Genomic DNA, 24,483 nt, shown 5'->3' with positions numbered 1-24,483 from the left:
TGGTCCAGAGCAGGCTAACAGCCAGGCTAAGATTAATCCTGTAGTTTCGCGTTAAATCAGTTGCCGCTCTGATCTGAAATAAGTGTGTTTAAGTTATTCCGTTGTCTTCTGCATGTGTTCTGATTTAATTTTATTAACGTGCATTATTTGTCAATACTGTTGTCATGACTTTGTCTGAGCCAAAGTGGGAGGTAGACCAACCGTCCAACATCGAAGACAAATACACATTAAATTAGCCTCAACACAATTTTCATGTTACTTGATAAAGTGTCCCCCTAATTTGTGTCCAAGTGTCTGCACTGCAGTAGGAAAAAATATACAGTTGACAACAAAATGTTTTGTTATTGACCCACACTCAGATAATGAGCTTGGTTTGGCAAAAACAGCTAGGAATACAATTAGCATTGCATCTCTGCACGGCTCTGTCGATCCTATTGTGACCTGAATGAACAACTGGCTATTATTTATGGAACTTGAGAGAGGCCTTGGACTTGGATCTCATAAATTGTGACTTGAGAAAAAGAGTTCACATGTGTTGCACTTTTTACCTTTGGTGATTGCGCTGTAGAAGACCACAGGGCTAATTAGTCTCTCTGAAGTGATTGATATCAAGGATGTAGACATGCCGAATCAGTAAAGCCTGTGGTGACTCATGAGCCAGGATTGCGCGTTGAAGTCTATAGAATTGTACAAAAATGTCAGATGATTTCTCACACTCATTGATGGTTACTTTATTATGATAGCACATGGTGAGAATAATAGCATGTGTTGAAAATTGATGTGATATAACCCATTCCTTTCAGTTATTTATTTATTTACTAATACATACTAATGTTCAGAGTTTGATTGAAGTGAATTGAACACTGCAGGGATGCTGGCATTTTTTAGATTCACGCTGAGAGATTTATATGACTGGAGAGCTACAACATTTGCTACAATACTAACAACAAAAAACTCACAACATTTCACAGCCGCACATGTTCCCAACAACAGGATATCAATTGATTTTGTTGACCCCATGGCCTTCTCGTTAGCGCCATAACCATCAACTCCAACTTTGGCTTCAAAATAGAAAGTCAAATTCTGGCACTTAACTGTTGTTAAAAAACATTTTTTCCCACAGCACTGTACTGACTTTGAAGGTGATTGACTAAGGAAATGATTGGACCTTGTCAGAGATGTGGTCTCTTAAATACTTGATGGATGCCTGATTACTCGTCAGCTAAAAAGGAGGATGCATCTCATCATTGATGACCTATCCTAAAGCAATGTAAATGATTTGTTCTCTCAAATATGTGTGGTTTGCTCCACTGAAAATATCACCACTCTCCATTGCATATCAGCATCTAAAATAACACTGACACAACTGACTAACACAACATGTTATAGAAAGAAATGCCATGCCATGTAATGCATACAATAGTTGTAAGAAACATTATATTTTCCATTAAAGCATCAACAACAGAACCTGGTTACCGTAACTTACCAACTGGAGAAGTTAGGGTGTGTATTTTTCACATGGCAGTTTGATTTCATTGGCTACCTGGGAGACAGTCTTGTTTAAATCTAAGCAGGGCAGAGGTTTTGTTAGGCCAAGCTCCTGACTTTGTTGTTATTGTATTGGGAATCCTCTGGAGGCAAATGTGTCTCCTTCACTTATCATGTTTCATTGCTTTATTTAGTTACTCCAGCACTGGCTCAGAATGCAGCCCAGTACAGGGTTTTTCTTTCTTTTCCCATCTCTATGCTTCACTTCCCGCCATTCTAATAAAGTGTGTTGGGGCTCCAGATTTGTTCTTGTTTCTTTTAGTTAGGTTCACTAATGAATGTTTTTAGATTAAAGCACTTGTGTTATGCTCATTTTCAGGTTCATAATTGTATTTTGAGGTTGTACCAAAATAGGTTTACGAAGTTAAATTTTTCAAAAAACAACATATTTTTGTTGTTTTGCACATTGCTGCAGAGCCTCTTTTCAACCTGTGTGTTTAGGTCTCTGCTTTATCAACAGAGTAAGCCATCTCACTTCTTTACTATCTTTGTTAGAGGCTGTACATGCACAGTAACTAGGTAATCCCATCAGCTAGATAACTTTTTCTCCTACTTTGGTCAGTACTAGGCAGGATTAGCTGGGAAACTTTTTCTAAACGAGGGCACACTTGTGGAATACCTGCAGAACAGGGACATGTAAGTAGTTTGTTTGTAGAATATGGTGAACTAGTGTGTGTTGTAGCAGTGTTTTGCCATTGAGAACAGCTCACTCGGAGACTGAAGGCAGAGGTAATTTAGAAACTGGTATCTCACTCAAAACAGCATGGATTGTTTTTTTTTTCAAGTTTGTATGCTCTGGGAATCACCAGAGACACAAAATAACACCCAAATCCCAGAAAAAGTGATTTGTTTTTTCATAATATGGGCACTTACTGGGTAAAAGAACAATAAAATGTAAAAGGCGTTGCTTGTAGTGACAAACTCATAGATGAATATTGCCTGATTCTACAGTGACCTTCATCCATCATTGTCTGCTTGTACCCTGGATCTCGTTCTTTGGGTCATGACCCAACCTTCATGACCATAGCTGAGGGTAGGAACAAAAATTGAGCAGTAGATCGAGAGCTTTGCCTTCTGGCTCAGCTCTCTTTTCGTCACAACGGTGCAATAAATTGAATGTAATACCGCACCCACTGCGTCGATTCTCCGACCAATCTCCCTCTCCATTGTCCCCTCACTCGAGGACAAGACCCCAAGGTATTTGAACTCCTTCACTTGGGGTAAGGACTCATTCCCTACATGGAGTAGGCACTCCATTTGTTTCCTGCTGAGAACTATAGCCTCATATTTATAGGTGCTGATCCGCATCCCAGTTGATTCACACTAGGCTGTGAACCGATCCAGTGAGTGCTGAAGTTCGTTGGCCGATGATGCCATCAGGACCACATCATCTTCAAAGAGCAGCGATGGGATTTCCCAGCCCACCGAAATGCAACCGCTCCCCACCCCGACTATGCCTTGATATCCTGTCCATAAATATTACAAACAGGATTGATGACAAAAGCGCGGCCCTGGCGGAGGCCAACCCTCACCTGGAACAGGTCTGACTTACTGCTGAGAACCCGGACACAGCTCTCGCTTTGGTCATACAGAGATTGGATGGCCCTGAGAAGGGACCCTCTCACCCCATACTCCCGCAGCACCTCCCATGGGACCTGGTCATATGCCTTCTCCAGATCCACAAAACACATGTAGACCTGTTGGGCATACTCCGAGGTTCCCTCCAGGATCCTTGCGAGAGTGAAGATATGATTCATGGTTCCACGACCATGACGGAATTCGCACTGTTGCTTTTCAACCCGAGGTTCAACTGTCATCCAAACCCTCCTTTCCAGCACCTTGGCATAGACTTTATCATGATATACCTTTACCATCTACTATAGCTAATACACTATGGAGAAGTACCTCATACAACCCCACTTTAAAAGATGCCAACTATCTCTTTAATGTTGTGGTTTACTGTAACTGCTCTCATCAACCTCTTGTCCAGTCGCTGCAGTTGCAGTTACAGTCACAAAGTGTCACACATGACATGGTAATTCCGCTAGTTTAACACCCCACAAATTTTTCAGACAACTTATTTAGGTTGATTGTTGAGCTTAGGATTCTGGCGGGAGTGTGGCTGTAAGACATGAATATGCCAACATTTGTACCATCTGGCTGTAACATGTCTCAGACCACCTCCTGCAGTAATTGGATTTCAATCTTTTCTTCATACATCTTGTTTTTATGTCTGCTTTGTTCATTGTAAATCCCTATCAAGATATCATTTGATTGCTCAAAATGTAAGCCAACATAAATGGACACTGGACAGTAATGTTTACTTTCACTTTCACATTCAATAATTTGCAGAGAAGAAACTTAATAATAATCAACTAATAATTAAGGGTATGCACAGTTTGCCTCAGTGATAGCGCTGCAGGAAAGTTTGGTGACCGTTAAAATCAATAGATTTCTTTCTATTTGGTGTGTGAATATTCATATCATGTCATCTCTGTCCAGCCGTTATTTGTTTTTAGAACAATCACTTAGTTAGAGGATAACACACTAAAAACAACCAGATGAGCCGAGGACACAGAAACAACAAGAACAGTAAATCAGCAGATCAAAGATTGATCTTTTATTCATCGTATCTTTATCCAATACGCAATCACTTTCATTCCCAGGTGCATACTGTTTGAGATGAACATGCTAATGATCCCCAGTCTGCAGCTGCGCAATTAGTTTGCGTCCTAATTGTCTGTTATAGGATTTCCTAAAATCACTTATTTCAACAGAGCATTTAATGAAAAGGTATTACAAATTCTATTTTAATTTCCTCTGTGATTTCTTTATCATTTTCAATGGCTATTTACCCTCTCCAATTTCCGCTGTTTATCCTCTTTTTAACCCCTTTATTGGGGTTCTGAGGCTTGTTATAAACACCTCAGAGGCCCTTGTGGCCTGGGTACATACTTACCATCTCCTGGTCCAATAAAATTAGATCTGTGCCCTTATTCCCACCAAGGTCCTGTAGCTCCATCTCTCCCACAATGAGAGAAACCGGCCACAAGGTTGGCAGAGATCTGGTCCATGGGCAAGAGGTTCAATTACTTCAGTTGTCATGGAGCAATAAATGACAAATTAAGTGGCTGGCACTGAACACTGCTTGAAGGAGGCTGTATCAGAATACTAATGTCAGCTGTGTCTAAAAGGGGGTAAAGAGACAGAGACAGTTTCCTTGCCAAAAGTTTGGCAAAGGAAAATCACACAACTTTTTTTCTCTAGCAGGATATAGTTTATCCTCCATGACCTCAATTTAGAATAATTAGACCTGTTGGTTTCTTAGTTGCTTGAAAGATAGTACAGTGATGTTTTAATTGGTATTTAAAAGAACATCTTCTTTAGAGATACAATACAACAGCTGTGTGTATTGTTCAGTTGCGTTCATTTAGATTAAGGCCTCTGTCTTGTTATATTGTTTTCAGCAGTCCCTGATCTTTGCTACGACAGACTGGAACAGGCCTTGTAATCCTGTAATTAGTGGAGTATGCACACAGAATTTAGACACTGACTAATGAAAGTGCTTTGTTGTGCCAGTTTTCATCACGTTAAAAAGCTAAAGGTCTATAGCCACATTAGCGGCCTTGGCTTTAATCCTCATTATACACCAGAAAACAAAATTTTGGAATGAAGAATTAAGATATTTTTGATACTCTGAAATCCTTTCCGCTAGTGGGACAAGATATGTGAATTCTGGCCTGACGGTGGCGCCTCAGGAGCACAGAGCGCAGATGTTGGAAACCCGGGAACACTGACCAATCAGAGCAGACTGGGCTTTTTCAAGAGGGGGCTTAAAGAGACAGGTGTTAAAACGCAGAGTTTCAGACAGAGTGTAAATATAGGTATATTCAGACAGACGGTATGGGAAAATGCGGTGTATTCATATTGTATCATAGCATGTAGACATGTTCTAGGTGAAACCCAAAATACAAGTATGGACTTGAAAATCAGCATAATATGGGACCTTTAAAGTCACTGTGTAATAGAAGTTAGAACGTCTCTATCTGTAATGTGACATATTGCTGAGTAATCCGTACCAAAAGGGCAGGAATATCTTGAAAGCATGGACAGCGGCTTGATGTGGAGCTGTTAAGAGAGATAGCTGTAGAGGACTGTTGGCTTCCACCCACTCCTCCCTCATCCTCCTCATTAGATTAGGAGTAGGAGGACCAGGAAGAACTGAATACATTAGCTTTCAGGCACGGTTGGAAATATAAACAAAGTTTTTGCCAACAGAGATCCAAACAAACATCTCCTACTATGATATCCCTCTGCTACTTTAGACCCACAAGACCCACAAGCTAACAATCAAGTGTGCTTTAATATGATAGTGGGTTAGCTAGTTGCCCCGAATCACATTTAATTGGATAAATGGATGTATACGCCACCGGGTTCAAGATCAAAAATGTTGTAAAAATGATTTTTGCAACAAGAGATGCATGATAAACAGGGAAACAGGATTCAAGCTGGGGTAACGTATTTTCAATTCCACTGTCTTTAAAGATGCTTTAATGGATTTTTGGGCACTAATGTCAGGCCCCTAGCATGGTTAAAAATAAGGATTTAAAGCCAGATCAGTGTTAGAATTTCTGAGCTAATGTGATTGATGCTGAGCATACAGTAGTCGATTAATAGTCAACCCTTAATCTGCTTCTTGTTAATTCCCCATTTTGCGCACCGCTAAATAATCAAGACTGAATTGCTAGATCTTGCAGTAAATTGCATTTACTGTCTCCAATCTGGCCGGCTTTAAAGAACAGATGCAGGGTTGTGCTTTTGCTTGAAAAACAAAGAGTCATCTTATATCACCGCAGGATACAGACAGACCCCACTGACATCTTTTACGCCTCCCTATCCTTCATCATATCACTGAATTTAAAATGCATGTTGTTCAGAAAACATTGAGGTTGCTGACCTCCACTCCCCTGTTTCCTTTAGTCTCTCTACTCGTTTTTCTTATGTGATTTATTACTGTGCGTTCTGCTCGGTACATTTCACCCTGTTCAGCAGACAGACAGTGTAACTGAGTCATGCCGCAGCAGTTTTGTAAGGTACCAAAACATTTGCACTGGGACTGTGAACTTACATCCCCAAGGTGAACTCCAGGGACATCCTGTCGGGGCTACCCAAGGTGACAGCTGAGCAAATTACGCCGCGCACACACAGGGAATATTCTGCGGTAAAATGAAGGAAGGTGTCACACGGATGAGATTCATTCATCTTAATAAAGTTGACCATCAAACTGATGTGTCTGCAGAGGTGCTAGTTAGACAGAGGAGGGAATGCAGGGAGACAGAGATAGGAGAGGAGCATAAGCAGACAGGGCTGTGAGAGTGGCTTCTCAAACGTAAACACAATGTTCTTTTCCCACCAGTCCTTTGAATAGAAAAGTTCCTGTCTACCTGTTGGCAACATTCTGTGACAGAAAAGCTTATTTTTGTAGAACTGCTGCAAAGCACATTTTAATTTGACTCCGAAATGCATGGCAGCACAATTATTCTTTTAAGTAAAAATCTGTCACACGCTTTCAATAAACGTGTTTTGCTACTCCACATCACTGGCTGACATTCTGCAGCCCATCAGAGTTTCAAAGTATAATCACTTCACAAAGGCTGTTACATTATTTGTTTAAACACCACCTGTCTGTAAGGGCATCTCCTTAAGATGTCTTCTGTCAAACAGAATAATGCATTTATGCTGCATTGCAGTTTGTCTGTAATAAATACTGTGTTTTTAGCAAAAGCAGTAAACAATCAAGGAAAGTAGGCACCAACAGAAGCTCAAATTGGTGGTTGAAAAACCGTCGACCCGAGAATAGACACGGCATTGGAAAAAAGTGTGGTGCAACACGTCGTACCTCCATATCCAACCAGCTGCTTCATTCCCTCTAATATTTCAAACTATCACAAAAAAGGGCCAAACCCATCTCTTGATGTAGAATGATTTTTTTGCCTCGTCCCTGGTGACAGCCAATGGCCCGGGGAGGCATTGGGTGTTTGGGTTGTCTATCCATACCATTCTTGTGAAAGCTATATCTCTGGAACGCCTTGAGGTAATGTCTTTAAATTTGGCAAAGATTTCTACTTGGACTAAAGTGGTTAGATTTTGGTGGTCAGAGGTCAAGGCCACTGTGATAACTCAAAATGTCTATGCTAATTTTGACAATATTTCACACAAATGTCCAATAAGTGATGACAATTGTGACAAGGTGAACTTCACTTCACTGAACAGGAGGAGAAACATTTGGTCAGACACTGAATTGGTGACAACAATCTTGGGTGCCCACCTTGAGAATGTGGTGATGTATAAGTCTTCTGTGCTGCCAGGTTATTCGCCAAAAATACACTTCATATATTTATTTAAATTGCTTTAAAGTCACATGAAAGTCATTTAAGTCTGGATCCACATAGATGTAAAAGGCAACTTGACTGGTTGGCGGAGGCATACATCCTCCACAGAGCTGTGGAGGAAGGTCTGGCCAGTCCACACAGCATTCCAGGATTGGAGAAAAACTTGCACTGGTTTATTAGTACGTCATTAAAACAATCACAATCATCATGGGCAGCGCTAAACACTGGACGGAGCAACGGTGCCTCTGCAAAATAGCTTCGGAAAAGCACTTATGTATGTTCAAAGGTTGTTTTAGTTTTTCAACAAAAACCTCAGATTGGATAGATATTCTAGCTAGCTGTCTGGATTTACCCTGCAGAGATCTGAGGAGCAGTTAATCATAGTCCTCATAAATCCACAGGAGTTTAGAATGCCAACACGAAGATAGCGGAAGGTGACGGACATCCGGCTGAAATGAAAGACATTTGGCGGAATTTGCGGCACATGATACTGGAAGTGGAACGTTGTGGATATAGACTAAGGTTGCATTAACACTTGCAATTTAATTTTTTGTCACTGATATTGATGTTTGAATAGCTCATATGTTTTAACGTGAAAAATGCTACTTTTGATGGACTTGTACCAAAAAAAGGGAAATATTAACATATTTATTTCACAGTGCTGTTGCCAGTAATGGACCTGTTGCCATAGTATTTCAGCAGTTTAAACATTATGTGTGTGTGTACCCACACTGGTGCTCCTAGCTACTCAAAGCTCATCATAGTGATCTTTTAAAAAAGTAATGTTTTCTCTTTAGTCTGTTGCATGACCTCACACGTTGAAGACAGTTTGGTAGAGAAAGGAGAATTTCATGCGATGGTGCTGCACCCAACACAATGGTTAAGCACAGTTATCCACTACCATAATGATGCAACAACAAGGTGCATGGCCAGTGTGGTTTACGTGTGCCTCTGTATACCATGCCTGTGGGGAAGAGGCATGAGCACCACACATTACACCAAATTAAAACAAGATGACAGTTTGAGTTGACTTTAAGTGGAGCAACATCATCAAAAGCAGTGCCTTTGTGTGACAGGGAAAAGAATGGCAAGATTATGTATGGTTCAATGCAGCAGCTATTGTATCGCAGCACTGGCCTCACGCCATTTCACTTGATTTGTATATCCTCCTTCTGCAATATTCACATCTCATCACCGCAGATTAATCTTCGCCAGGCTTTGGTTCTTTAATAATCCTCCCGGTGCAGATCGTTCCTCTGTGGAAATATCATGGGAGGCCAACAGCTGGCTGCAGTTCATCTTTTGTCGCCTCACATTTCCAGCCACATCAATATTGGACAAGTCTGTTCAAGTTCAGGGGCTGTTTGAGATTGTAGCACTTAAACAGATGGCCGTCCTCTGCAGGGATAAGCCAAATCTGATTTTTTTTCTCCCTGCAGTTCATTGTCTTGAAAATTTTGTGCACTCAGTTGTTTCCTAGTAGAAATGTTGAGCGAATGATGTGCTTGCGTGCATGCGTGTGTGCAATGTGTCTACATGTATTTTTCTTTCTATGATCTTTAATATCAGAACAGAAACTAAAGTGGATACTCACGTGATTCCAGAGCACATAAAATATCATGTGGCATACACAGGCGTGCACACACACGCAATCTTCCACAGCATTAAGAGTTGACATACAGCCCATTCTTTAGAGTTATCACCATGGAAACTGGACAGGAGTGAAAATTCTGTACTACGGTGGATGGAGCAATGGCATGACAGCCTCCTGGTCCTACACTATGACATTTATATGAAATTGTTTCACACCATGTACAAACTATTTCTGTCAACTCCTCTAAAATGCAAAAAAATATAGATTCCTTCTGTTGCATCTTTTTCTTTGCTTTGACCACTATTGTACAACTGAATGAATGCAGTTCTTAGTTGTTTGAAGGGCTCAGTGACGTATCAGAAACAAGCGACAGTGATACCTAATGAAAGTTACTCAGCAACACTGTTATACATTAGTAGCCAAAAAGGTTCTTATGTTGCTTCAATTCTGAGTTCTCAGATGGTAACATGGCTGAATTAAAGGTATTACCTAAATTTTTTCATGCTTTAGAAAGTCAGCTTCCCCTCCATACATGTTTTAGGCCATAATTATTCTCTGATTTAAATATTTTGTGCCTTATATGTCCCCTTTATTTTGATTGTCCATTGCCCCTACTCAAATAACTATTAACCAACATAAAGGAGTTTAATGGTGTCACTTGCCTACTTTGGAGACTATGAAGCCCAAGGAGAGTTACCTTATCTCTGCATTATTTTTCCATATGCAGACAATTTTCCAGGTGTAGTTTGTAGTAAACAACACACAGAGAGTTATCCCATGACTCTACAGTTCCTGTGGTTTTACAACTTTGGTTCACTGTTACAGCACTTATTGTTGTTTCTAGTTGCAGCAGGAAAAAAGCTCTGATAAAGCAACTGTACACTACCAGCACAGCCCTAAACAGCAGACAGACAAAGTTAGCAAATAGCTGAACATAATGGTGAATTTAGCTGCTAAAGACAGGCAGATGTTTACCTCAGGAGCTGGGGGAGACCAAACCAGAGCCTAAAGAAAAGAACACTTTGGGTTTAGTCAAGTGCACTGAAACAAGACTCTAAATAGGCTTGATGTTTAAAACATATTATTAGCTTCATAGGTTGATATCAGTTTGTTTCCCTTGCCCCCAAGTGGACTGTTAACTAATCTTCTGATGTAAATTTTTTGTTGTTTGTTAAGGATCTCTATTAGTCATCACCATAGTGAAGACTGTTCCTCCTGGAGTCCGTTTCAGAAAGTTGGTTTAGTGAAAACTCTGACTTTGTTAACCCTGAGATGAGGGAAACTCTGGGTTTTCGGTTTCAGAAAGGGAGTTTGATCAAACCAGAGAGAGAGGGGTAACTATATGCCTATAATTTCCTTCGGGATGAATAAAGTATCTATCTATCTATCTATCTATCTATCTATCTATCTATCTATCTATCTAGCTATCTATCTATAATCTATCTATAATCTATCTATTTATCTATGCCGTGGGCTAAAGATTTATTAAAAGCTTCTCTCTTTGCACATTTTTATTTACAGCATTACATGTTGATATATTCATGTCTTAATATATGTTGTCTATTAACTTATAGGTAAAAAACAGGTGGTTATATTGTATGTAGGAAGGAGGACAACAGAAAGCAATAACATAAAGGAAATAGTTGATAGTTGGTGATTGACACAAATCTAAACCTATCCCACTTAACCATGCTTGCTGCCGCTTTTTCATGTCCCTCCTCAACCCAACCCATGTTCTCCCAAATTTGTATTTTCCGGTTCCAATAACTGACAAAGTTGGCCACAAGAGCCAAACCAAATCACCAAATCAAGAGGATCCCTTAATAGACTAATTTCTCTGGTAAAAGATGTCACAAGTTATTTGAATTTCAGAATCTTCAGATGCAGAACTTTTTGCACAGTGCTCATTCTCTAAATATAGTACTGGAGGGGAAATGTAACCAAGGAACAGTTTGCACATGACTAATTACCTGCCTTATGCACAATTCAGGCATTGTCAGATTTTTTCTTAATTAGCAGATAGGTTGTTAGCTTGACTGCTTCATGTTGTTGTGTCTCACTGACAACAGAGACTGCAAAGAAAATTGGAAGGAAACAAAATTTTATAGTGAAAAACAAGAGGATTATAGCAACAACCTCTTTTGAGTCAGTCTGATGTGTCCTCCAAAACTGAGTTTAGGGTTATCCCAACCCTATTTTTAATCCTAAACCCCAACCCTCTATCCTCTCCATATTTTAAGTGTTACTGTAATCCTCAAATAAACCCCTACTCTAAAATTTCACTTATCCTTTTCACATAATGTTTTATAATGACTGCAGACTTGTTACTAACAAATGTAATCACGTAATTGGATTCTCCAAGTAAGCTGTGGGCAGATTACATATCTCTAATGTTGTGGCGAACCTGCAAATCAGCATATCCACACACATTTAAAATGTCTTAAATAAGATAAGGGAAGACTCCAACTAGACACTGTATCTGTAAAATTGCCATATCAACCAAAACCTTGCCCAACTTTTCTGAAGCAGTCATCTGCACAATCAATGAGCATTCAATCTGAACCAAGGAGATTGTTTTATTACCATATCCATTAAACACACGTCTGTCATTCTAGTCTTTTGTATCCTTTTGTATCCTTTTAGAACCTACAGTACTAAATTATCTGTGATTTGCAACATTAGCTTGGTATCTCATCTGGACAAAGCAAGGCTGATAAACTCTGGAGAACCATTAGAGAATGAAATAGCTTGGCCTTGGTGCACTGAATTACTTTATGTCTTTCTTTAAGCGCAACCCACAATGTCCCTCTTGAAAAACCTTTCTTCTTTTAGTAAGAAGGTAAAAAATATAACTTAAAAAATAACTTTTTGAATAACTGTGCTGTATTTCTATTACAAGGGATTGGTTGCTTGTCCTTGCTTTTCTACCAGTTAGGACCATAACTGAATAACTATGTATATTAAGGTGATTATTGTTTACATTATTACCTTTTGAAGGGACATATCATGTCATGCTTGTACATTTGGGTATCTGGAGTGCCATTAACGTTGGATTCAGGTCTTTTAAGACATCCATGACTATACCTTTATTCAGACGGACAGTATGAGAAAAATAAAGTGTTTTTTGAACATTGTCCACCTGATGAATGTAAGTCCAATGTTGACTCTCCTTTTAACTTTTGGTCTCCACACTCCTGAGGGAATTATCTGGCTCTTTAGCTGCTAAACCACCCACTATGTTTGGTAGGTAGGTGCTAACTTTGTCTTCGTGGCTTTTGGTGATGGGAAGGTAGCGTACAGTTGTTGTTGTTGTTTTTTGTTGAAAAACTGCCTTTAACTGTTCTTTCATAGTTAGAACTGGCAAAAGATATTTCTTGGACAATCCAATGCTCCAAAAACACATTATTATATTTTTCCTAGTAAAGTCCAGTTGGTCAACTCATGCAACCAGAGCCCAAATAAAAATAATACCAACATGTAGCATGACCAAAAGAACGAGATCCAGGGTACAAGCGGCCGAAATGGGTTTCCTCAGGAGAATGGCTGGCCTCTCCCTAAGAGATAGGGTGAGAAGCCTAGTCATCCGAGAGGAGCTCGGAGTAGAGCAACTTCTCCTTCGCGTCGAAAGGAGCCAAGTGAGGTGGTTTGGGCATCTGGCAAGGATGCCTCCTGGGCACCTCCCTAAGGACGTGTTCCAGGCACGTCCAGCTGGGAGGAGGCCTTGGGGAAGACCCAGGACTAGGTGGAGAGATTATATCTCCAACCTGGCCTGGGAACGCCTCGGGATCCCCCAGTCGGAGCTGTTTGACGTAGCTCGGGAAAGGGAAGTTTGGGGTCCCCTGCTGGAGCTGCTGCCCCCGCAACCCGATACCGGATAAGCAGTTTAAGATGGATGGATGGATTTAGCATTATACATAAAAAAAGAAAAATCACTGTTTAAATTTCATGTGACATGTCAATAGAGCATCTGGCATCTATCAAATTGGGTTACTTAAGGTCTCTGTCTAAATGAAAAGCCTATGTTGTAGATGTATTTCTTGTTGTAAATATCATTGGAATTGAATTAAGGACTGCAGTATTTAATCCTCAGGCCAATGCCTGCAGCCTTTAGCTCTAACATATATGTGCGTGTTTATTCAAAAAATGTACTATGAAGCTTAAAACAGATATGAAAGAATACAGTACACTAGATAGCATCGCAGTTCCAAGTAAATAACTGAGACATTAGAAGCAATATATGTTTTTTCAGGGTTGAGGCATTTAGTGGCTGTTTTGATATGCAGCATCAAACCCATACTGTATGTTTATGTGTTACAGTGTGTGTGTACACTCAGGAATATGTGTGGGAGTGTAAAGGGAAAGAAAAACAGCCAGCGCAGGATAGACACTGTAGCCCACATCTCTTCTTGCTCTAGGGATTCATCTATGCATCTATATTTCTTGGTATCTATATCCAGGTTACTTATAACTACATACATCAGGAAAGACTGTAGTGACTCATAAATTGTCCATCCAGTAAATAACAGTAAATCTCAGTATGTCTTGCCAACTATGATGAGCAGAAAATGGGATGAGCAGCATTAGGAGAAGATAAATCCCTACATCTGAAGGATTATGTTCTTTTTGACAAATGCAAAGCGCTTTTCAAATAGAAATGTAATTTCATGGTGAATATTAAAGTCAGTAAAAGATGATCTTTTTGGAGTTTGAACACATGCTGTATCACAATGTACTACTTTCAGTTTCCATTCTGATAGGTGTCAGGTTTTTTTCTTGGATTTGTACAGACATTGTCCAAAATATACAGTACCAATGGCTTTGGCTTTCGGGAGAACTCAAAGACAGGACTGACTGTGACTCTTGTTGCACAGAAACATTCATAGTTGCAAGAATGTAGGCCTATTTGCTTTACGTCAGCACATCCGATATACAGGGCTGTGTATTGGGTAGGTCATGATTCAATTTGATTTCCGATGTGATTTGATACGTTATGGATTCAATCGGGGATATTTTAGTTACTATACCCATTTTGCTTGGAAATGAAGGAGATTCTCAGAGAACTAACACTGTAAATTGAACAAGGAACCCTCTTTACTAATGTAAAAACTAGTGGAGTATTAAAAATGACAATGTTAAGACTTGATCCAAAAGCAGCTACATTAAGACAGTAAAAGTGAATTATTTAGTGCATGGGGAGGGATGCAGAGACGCTATACCTAAAGCCATACGTCTGCGAAAATGGCTAGCCTGTTTTACCTTAGCCAAAATTTAGCCTAACTTTGGAACAAAATTTAGCATGACATGGATTACCTAGATCCGGGGTCTTCAACATTTTTCAAGCCAAGGACCCCTTATCTAAAAAGAGAGATGGAACTGAGACCTCCTACAGATGTTAAACCTACATGCAGCACACATCTGTGGATGGCCTTAGTGACTACCTTGACTATAGGCCAGTAAGCCGTGGGGATTTATATTTGCTAACAATATGTAATATGTAAGACTTTTAGCTTTTTGTAAAAAAATTGTCAAAAAGTAACAATGATTTGGACAATACACACTATCTGATTGAGTATTTCCCCTACAGTACAATATGCCGTGCTTGATTAAGTTTATTTACTATCAGCTTCATGTCTGTGTCACTCACCCTGAAATCAATCTTTTTATTTAGCCATGCTAAGCAGCAATCAGGAACGTGGGTCTTGTATCCATTAGCATGCCATTCAGCATCCATGTGTGTGTCGCCTAATAGAAAGCAATGATAATAGAGGCTTGTCTGTTCTCTCTCGCCGCAGCGTTGACCACTGAGTGAATTATCCAGCTGACAGAGAGCAGCAGCACAGCTCAGCCTGTTAATATGCCAATGAGAGCTCATGGCTCCCGTGCCAGTCTGAGGCATGCTGGCATGGTGCAGCTGCCTATCACCTAATTGGGAATCATTTAGCTGTAGCTTGACCTACATTCAGAGCAGTGCAAAGGGGGACCACCTATGTGAATGTTTTTATTAGCAATCCAAAACTAATAGCTTGGGAATTAGAATTAATTGCTGTGTGAAAAGAGTTTCTATCATTGTCCTCTTCTACATGTGCAGTAAAGTGCTTTAGAGTGGGTCAGAGGAGGGATTTAGTGAAGAACTAGACTGCCTTTTGTTATAAAACATTTAATTTACCAGCAAGATGTTGGCTAACTTCTGTAAAAATCTAATTAAACAAAGACTTCTTTTTGCAACCATTGGAGTCGCCCCTCCTGTAAATTAGACGCAGATTTAATGCACTTCCGCATTGGCTGGTCATGGAAATAGACTACTTCCTGCATGTATTTATTTAAACCCTAACCATGATCTTTTCCTAACCGTAGTTTTGACGCCTGAACCTTTTCCAAGTCGTTTTGGTGCCTAATTGCAACCCAACTGCAACCATTTCAAGGGTGTGTCATAGGCTAGTAATCTGTAATCTGTAAAGTATCTGTAAGTGTTTACAGTCTCCGTGCTAAGATAGCTAACCAGCAGCAAATGGACAGCATAGCTTCACATTTAGCTACATGTTTACTGTACAGACATGAGAGTGGTATTTATCTTGTTGTCTAACTGAAAAAAAGAAATAAGCATAGATTCCTACATGTCAACCATTTTACTAATATGTTTGCATTGATCTCTATGTAGTAAAATCTAACAGAATAGCTAGACGATGTGAGTTCTACAAAGAAATGTTTTAACCACGCACTGCAGTCTTGGGCAGAACTGGTAGTGAATCATTTGTCATATTGCCTGGGGTGAGGGTTTCAGTGCTTATGTTTTGCTGAGGCTCAAAATTGTCTGAAAATCAACTCTCACTCTCACATCTCCTGTGATTTGTGTCTCTGCATCAGGCCAATTTTCCCCCTATGTTTCATGTCATTTATATAGGATAATTTTAGTTTTGGCTAACAATTTCATTCATCCTCTTTTCTTTTTTAAATAACCTTTTGTGCTATCAACACCCAAAGAACTAAACTGAAATAAACTATAAATAAAAAGAGCCCGCCTGTTTATGTTAATAGCTAATAGCACTTGAAGCCTAAAACAATTCCCAGACCAATTGAGAAGATATTTTCTTAACACTTCAAACTCTAGAGGTTTCCAGTGATAAACAATGAGTCATTTTAGCTGAGAGGGAGACATGTATCATCACATTGAAATAGGATGTGTTAGCCTCAAATATAAATGTATTACACAGTATACACATACAATACATCAGCTGGACCAGAAGTGTAGTTTCCACATTTTGCAGACTTTGTACGGGACACTTAAATTCACTTCAGGGTAAACCGGTTGAGCTGTAGTTTAAACCGTTAACATAAAGTGAGGACAAGATTGGGCTGATGCCAGATGCCCGCTTTATTACCTTGGCCAGTAGCCACTGACGCACTGAATAATGACTTACTCTTGTCAAGAGGAAACAAGGCTATTCTTAGATAGCTATTGTAATCAAGAGATCTGAATTCATTTTATATTTATCCGCTGGTGTCTAGATTGAAAAGGACTTCCTGAGCCATTAAAGTTGAGGAAGCATGGTGCTCATTAGGCAAAATCTGACTGTATGCAGCGTTCAACTCTAAGCCGCTCTGTTGGCGTCTATCCAAGCTATGCTAGCCAATGACTCACCTCTCTAAGAGCTCCAACCAGAATAGCCAACGTTTCCTCAATATTCCTGATTAAACCTGAATGCTCACTAAGCTCGGTTGGCCAAAAAGGCTTTTATTCTTTTCTTCTATGCTAGCACGTGAAATTGAGCCTGTTTTAGTTTACTGCTTCAGAATTGCAGATATTTAAACTTTATCTCACCCATGGAAAATGGGAAAAGTCTGCAACTGCTCAGTGTGAGTGGAACATGTTTAAAATGCAAGACAGTGTTTTGTTGACATGGAGACTTACAGTACTGCCAAGCTATAAAACATTGATTCCAATTTAATGACTCTCAACTGCATTGAGACTTCACACATCATACTTATGAAGAGAGCTGGCATTGAGTTAATTGACTTTCTTTTGACATTTTGTATTTAAGAAATTAGTGGGCGCTCTTGTCCAGGGAGACTGACATCGAGTTGAAAAGCTGTTTAAAATCTTTTACATAAACGCTGGAGAGGGTGTGATAATTGGTTGACTAATTGGAAGACATGAGGATATTGTTGAAATTAAAAATGTGACCTTTTGGTTACTAGACTGCAGTTTTTCTAATAACTAGAACAACTTTTTACCACAAATAAACAACCAGGCACTTTAGTTAACCTGTCTGTGCTGGGTCACTCCTCATAATTTTTTTGCTTTAGTATAGTTTAGTGATCCCCTGACTTTTCCTTTACTGCCAACATCAGGTCAAAACCGTTAATTGTCTAATATGTTTACGACCAAATACTTGCTAATTACTGTTTAGCATGCAAACAGGCTAAACTAAGGTTATGAACACAGTAAACATTACACCTGCTAAACAATAGCATGAAATTGCATGAACAAATGTCATTGTGAGCATGTTAGCACGGTAGCATTAGCATGTAACTCAAAGGTATGGCATGTGGAAAAATGCTGCGGTGGTCAATCAAATACTTACACATCCTCAACAACCTACACAACAGGATAGGTTGATTTCCAATGACTCCCAAAACGACGCAATATGACAGTTGTATTTAGTGCCGTGATGCCATGGTTTTGAACATGTGACCATTCTATAAACATAACGGCCACCATTTTATGTATATTTCATGTAGTAAATGTTGTGGAACTAGTGAAGTTTAGACAGCCAAAATACTTAGATTTAGGTAATCATCAGGGATTGGCTTAAAATGAGTCACGTAAGACTACATAAATAAGGACATAACTGCATCACGGACAGTAATTTCAAAAATGACCATAGACTTTTGGTTTCACACGGCAAATAATTCCCGGCCTCCTGAGTCAGTCCTGTGTTTATTTGACTCATCCACCACCCCAATCTGTCTCCTTGTGGAATTTGTTGCTCTTATACTCTTTATCAACTCACTTCTTTGTTTGCTACCACAATAATTATTACGGCCGCAAGACGTCACCGCCTAATAACAAACATATATATGGGTATTTCTGAGCTGCTTGCACAATCAACCTAAACAGTCTGTCAAATACATTTATTCTTTGTACATTCCTTTGTCACATGAAGATCTTATTTCTACTCTTTACCTTAATTGCAATGGAAGATAAAATAACTGCCACTGTGATAACTTTTTAAACATCTTGTGTCAGGGTATTATGGCATCTGCCAAGCCTTCAAATTCACAGATCGTACCCAAACTGGACTTTCTGGATCAAATTTAATGATTCAGGTAGCTGAAGCAACACACCTCCATCTTCTTTAACACAGGGCTGTTTTCATTCTGAACGCCTGTTTAGTCTTGTTAAATAATAATGTAGGAGAGCGCTCCAAAATATACTACTTAAACCCATTCTTAATGGCGAGTGTTGAAAAGTCACAAACTTAGTGATGTTTCTGTGTCACTTCAACTCTGTAGTGTCAGGAGAACACATTCATATAATTAATTTTATATAAAGTGTGGCTTTAGAGGGCTGATCTGGAGCAAGTCATATGGGCTCAAGTGTTTCAGTTTTCAGTAACATTTAAGAGAGAAAGGTTCCAGATATACCAACCTTGGCTATCAATGAAAAAATATTGAGGAGAGCCTTACTAAAACATTACAGTAAATACCCCATGAAATAGAAATTATAGTTTTTTCTATGGTAAGCTGCTCCATATTAATAAAAAAAACATAACTGCAACTTAATGAATTGCAGAGTAATAGGGCACTTTATGTAAGCTACAGTAGGGGACAGTTCAAGCAAAGTGCTGGAAAAGGCAGTGTGACTAAAGTGTTTGTGGAGGAGGCAATAAAAAACAGAAAAAGGTCATGATACAGTGTGGTTGTTTTTTTTTAACAAAATTGCTAGAAGGGATAGTATGTGTGTATCTCTCCATGTCAATGTGATTTTTGATTGGTAGCATACAAATATAAGTTAGACAAACATTAAACAACATTTGCACACATGCTAATTTGGGAATGAGTTTTCAGTGCATCCACTTCTTGCTTAAAGGTGTCAAAATGTTACAGCACAAAGTCCAAGCCGAGGCATCACTACACGTGTTGCATCACACTATCAGGGGCAATTCCAGGATTTTTTAAGTGGGTTAGCACAAAAAATTTGCTCAATCAGGGAGGGCCCAGGGGATTTTATCAGAATACAGCCTAGAAAATCTAATTAGAAATATAGTAAATATTGGATAGGATAGAACAACACACTGCAATTTTGCTAAAGAAAACACATCACATTCAATTTTAATTTCACTACACCCGCCCCTGCACACTATACCAATACACCATACCTCCATCTAGCTGAGCAGAAAATTTTTAAATTGGCACAATTTGGATTCTCTGTCATGTTATTGTTAATGTAATGATTAATGTGATAGAAAATGTATTTTTCACTTTTTGAGTCTAAAAAGATCTTATTTCAAACAAAAAAATTACAAACAGAGACAAAAACTTTGACACTGACAAATTTGCCGCAGACTACACATAATGAAAAAAAAATGAGCAGCTAGTTGTGTTGGTTCCTCTGAGAAGGTATAACTGAATCGGCACACTGATGGGATAAGCAGGTATGTACTGTTTGACGCACAGCACAAATAACCTGGCACAACAAACAGGCAGTCAGTCTAAAAGTTTTGAATTTCAGTTGTTAATTATTTCACAATCTCGTATGACTATTATAAACAACACAAATCCTTCAAAAACCCTAAATGCTATTTCAGTCCCAAACAAAGGCTATATGATTCCTCATAACTGTTTAAGAGGTCATAAGCTTTCAATTTGATGCCGTCTGGGCTATTTGTCCTGTGTTTATAGTGAGGAAATATAATAATAGCACCATACCTTTTTTTAAAAGGTGTATTTATTTGTGTATTGACAGGTCTGTAGAGGGAGGCAAAAAAAGCCTTTTTATTGTCTCAGTAACTGCAGCTCTGTGTATTTTATGGCGCCTTTGGTGGATTTCAGCGGGGATAAACTGGCAATGTGGAAAACAAAACAGAGGAGGCAAGAGATATTGAAGAGACCAAGGTTACAAGTGCTCTGCCAACTGCTGTACACAGAGAGAGAGAGGTTCAACCAGTCAACAAACCAAATTCATATTGACTGCACAGGTTTGACTCTTTCAATTGCAATAATTATAGAAAACACATCCACAATGTAGTCTTTCCCCAAGATTCAATGTCCCCCATCCCCCATCCCCCCTCACCCAACACCGCTGCACAATGATTCAACCAGACTGGCAACTTAAAGGGCAGAAAGAGACAAAGATCCCTCTGAGCAACAGTTCAATCAGAATACTTACAGTCACTGGATAAAGAAACTGGAAGATTAGCATCAAAATGTATGCAGATTTAACTAGGAACAGGCAGTGCCAAGTGCACAATAATGCCTATAGCAAGAGCTAGAATCAACAGGCAACGTGTTGCTTTAGCAAAGCTATGTCACAATGGGAATAGTAGGTTGGTCTGGGGTTAGCACTATAATATAATATACTACTAATATAACAGGTGATTCCAAACTTCTCAACGGCACTCTGCAGTATATCTCTATGTTGAGGTAAACCTGTTCATAGTGCTTGTAAGTGATGCATTGTCTGGCTGTAAAACAGATATTTCTATACAATGTATTATGTTGCTTTGTGCAATTCAAGTTATATGAGTGCATTCATATTTTGTGTACAAGCAATAATAGGCATTATAATATTAATATCAGGCCATGATGCAGCATTTTTCCATTTAATTGACAAAATTCAGAGCACACTAACAAGGAAAACTAAGAGGGGTCTTTGAATCAGCAAAGTGCTTGTAATGTAATAAGCACTCTCTTCTAAATGGAGTCTTGACTCCATTTAAAAGAGGGCAAAAATATGTGTGCACTCTTGCTTAAGGCTTTCAACTTGCATATAAATCTCTCTAGCTGAAAGTGGGTGTTTGAGCACCACAGATTTCAGGTCTTGGGGCTGTATCAGCAGCCAAGGCTGCATTAATGACAGCGATGTGCCACGACTTGATGTAAATTAAGCCAATTCCAAATATTCCGAGAGCAGATAAAAATGTTTTATAAGAAGGCTTTTTTTGGTTGATTTAGAAAACTAATGCATGGTTCTTTTTCTCTCCCTTCTCTATCCTGTTTTATTTTTTCTGTCTAGATACCGCGGCAGCTGAGTGCTCTGACGTTGTACAGGTGTGAGCAGTCGGTTATGGATTACTGCCATGCCCACCTGTCGCTGCACCTCAACGTGGGCATGGAGCCCTCAACTCAGGCACTGGGAGGTCCCAGGCAAGCCAAGTACCACCCCGGCCTCGTGGCTACCTTCCCCTCTGAGCCTGCGCTGCCTTGCCCCCAGACCCACTCCCTCCACCAGTGAGCTGTGCCCACTGTGAGGCTCTGTGTTCAAACTACTGTATGTCTGCTGCACAGAATCATGGGCCGATGAAACACAAGGCTGCGTGGGAGGGAACTGGGACTGGTCAAGAAGCAAAGGAGACAATTAATCTACTGCAGAGCATCTTCGGACCCAGGGTAATGAAAATGAAAATATTTCTCAGTGAAAATAAAAGGGTGCAGCAGTATTGATTAGTGAGCTTCTGACCTACCTGACCCGCAATGTCCTCAATAGGCAAAGGAGGCTGAGCAGCAGCATTGCTTTCCACGTTCTGCTCTGCCTCTTAAGGTGTATTAAGGCTAATAATTTAATGATTTGTTAATCTTATTAAAACATATTTCCTTGACTGATCCTTATCCGGGCACCCCTCCACTGCATCAGGTAAGGTAATCAAATGCAAAATGCTATTAACAGAGCAGGGGAACAGCATGATAAGCAATTGAGTAGCAGAACAAAATGAAAGCTCAGACAAGCGCAAAGGTTTTCTGCTGCTTTTTTTCTGATCACCCTGTCAGTCAGAGATCTCTCTCAAACTCCCGTCCCCATGGGGCTTCTCATCTCGAGAGATGAGCCACCTAAATGAAATTACCCAGGATGAGAGAAACAAGTCAGAAAACAACAGACAGTGATTGTCACATAAAATGTACAGCCTACACATCTTGCCGGCAGTAAGTATAATTTACATGGTGACTTTTAATTTCCTAAATGATTTAGGATGTTGATCACGCTATAATTAATTTAATCGAGCTGAGAAATAAACAGATGAAAAATAAACACCAGATCTTGGTGCACTGGGATGTGCGGATATTTACTTTTCACCATCCATTTAAATCAGTCTAGTTAATGATTTTTGTTTTGGAAATGTGTTCTTTGATCAATTATCTGATTGTGCACTCATATACGTATTTACATGTGTGTGCTTTTTACAAGATGTTACATCCTAATATGGTAAATAAACTGTGGTAAATGACTAGTCACATTGTCATTCATCAAGATGAGTGGTATCAACCTAACCAACAGTTCGCTGTATTTAAACAGCGTTTGCTTTAGTGAACAAGACTGATGGTAACTTCCACTTGCTTTTTTTCCCTCCTGTGACTGTGTGTGATCGTTATCTGACGTAATACAGTATACTCCACTCTCTGAACTTGCTTTCCATGTTGCTTCCAGGAAAAGAAAAAACTTTTGTACAAAACAATACCCAATTAAGGTACTGGGTATTAATAGGCAACAGCTTCATGTTCTTCACACACAAATAGTGTGCCGTGAAACTGGTGAAAGCTAAATGTATTCATTTAATTGGCACGTTTGTCAGATGGGAATTGACCATTAGTTAAACCAGCCTCCTTAATAGCAATTGTCCAGTCATAGCTAGGCAGCCGTAAAAAGGTGCACTAGGCCTGTCAATCTTTGCTGTTGTGCGTGGTGCTGAAACACCGGCAACACACCGATTGTGCCAGATCGTGCGCCTGGCTGTTCAGACCAGTCGGGCATTTCTCCTCACCAGTCACAAAACGACCCACTTCTCTCTCTTCTCCACTCTACAGAACGTCTCTCTCTCTCTCCTGTGCGTGCGTGCGTGCATGCATGCATGCGTGGCACCTGATCGCGTGTCTCGCTGTAGACACATGGCTGACACACTTGTGACACACAAGTCAAGACAGCCAAAATCACCCTACAACTGGGTGTTTTATTTTGAAATGTATTTTATTTTGTAAAGTATCCGGCTGCACTGTAGTTTTCCTGTATGTGATTAAACGGTGGGCCGGTGCGACTGCTCCGTGCCTGATCGCAGCCGGTGTGGCCTGATAGGATAACATGGGCGTTGAAATGAAAGCAGCGTGCAATGTGTTTCTGGAGTGATACTCAGCATTTAAAGAACAAGTCCTCCAAATCATAACATCATATAGGTTGTTTATTCATAAAGAAAAACGACCCAAAGGAGTGTTTTCGGTCCTCATATCTGAATGTAACAATTGTAGTTTTAAACAGGTAATTAAAGTGAAACGGTTTTAGTTTGGTTAGGTTAAGGCCCAAAAACTACTTGGTTAGGTATGGGCAACAAAACCACTTAGTTAAGAAAAATATTCTATTTTGGGGGAGGACAGTAATTATTAAGGAGGTTTGTGTGTTTGGTAACACTTTACTTGAAGGTATCTTCATAAGAGTGACATGACACAGTCATGACACATGAACCCTAACCCTAACCATAACTTGTCATGACAAAACCGAATGACACTTAATAAAAGAAGTGTTATGTCATAAATGTTTATGACACTAATGGTAGCCGCTGTGTCCTGCCCCTGTTCTACTGTTGGATTTTGGGACATTTGCACTCCAGCAAATCCATTACCAGAGATAGCATTGTGTTCAGCAAACACACTCATCTAAAAAAAATAAAAAAAAAATAAAAAAAGGCTTGGAAATTTTGCTTTAAAGGACAATTCCGGTTGATTCCAACACGTAGCTCTGTTGTT

The 24,483-nt window shown here is 39.6% G+C and overlaps 1 protein-coding gene and 1 long non-coding RNA gene across 2 annotated transcripts in view; one reads left to right on the top strand and one right to left on the bottom strand.

Annotated features, from left to right (window-relative positions):
* The window catches only part of LOC116690400 (uncharacterized), a 22,705-nt gene extending 21,544 nt beyond the window's left edge, over positions 1–1,161 (bottom strand). Inside the window, exon 1 of the long non-coding RNA XR_004332249.1 lies at positions 1,152–1,161. This is a non-coding gene — a long non-coding RNA (uncharacterized LOC116690400). The remainder of the gene's footprint in view (positions 1–1,151) is intronic.
* The window catches only part of LOC116690387 (leucine-rich repeat transmembrane neuronal protein 4), a 43,198-nt gene extending 21,195 nt beyond the window's left edge, over positions 1–22,003 (top strand). Inside the window, exon 3 of the mRNA XM_032517342.1 lies at positions 21,770–22,003. The gene's annotated coding sequence lies outside the window, so the exon portion shown is untranslated. The remainder of the gene's footprint in view (positions 1–21,769) is intronic.
* The last annotated feature ends 2,480 nt before the right edge of the window (positions 22,004–24,483 follow it).

Source organism: Etheostoma spectabile, chromosome 5 (genome assembly GCF_008692095.1).
Source record: "Etheostoma spectabile isolate EspeVRDwgs_2016 chromosome 5, UIUC_Espe_1.0, whole genome shotgun sequence".
Lineage (NCBI taxonomy): Eukaryota > Metazoa > Chordata > Actinopteri > Perciformes > Percidae > Etheostoma > Etheostoma spectabile.
The sequence above is the reverse complement of the archived record's forward strand: the minus strand, read 5'-3'. Positions and strand labels throughout refer to the sequence as shown.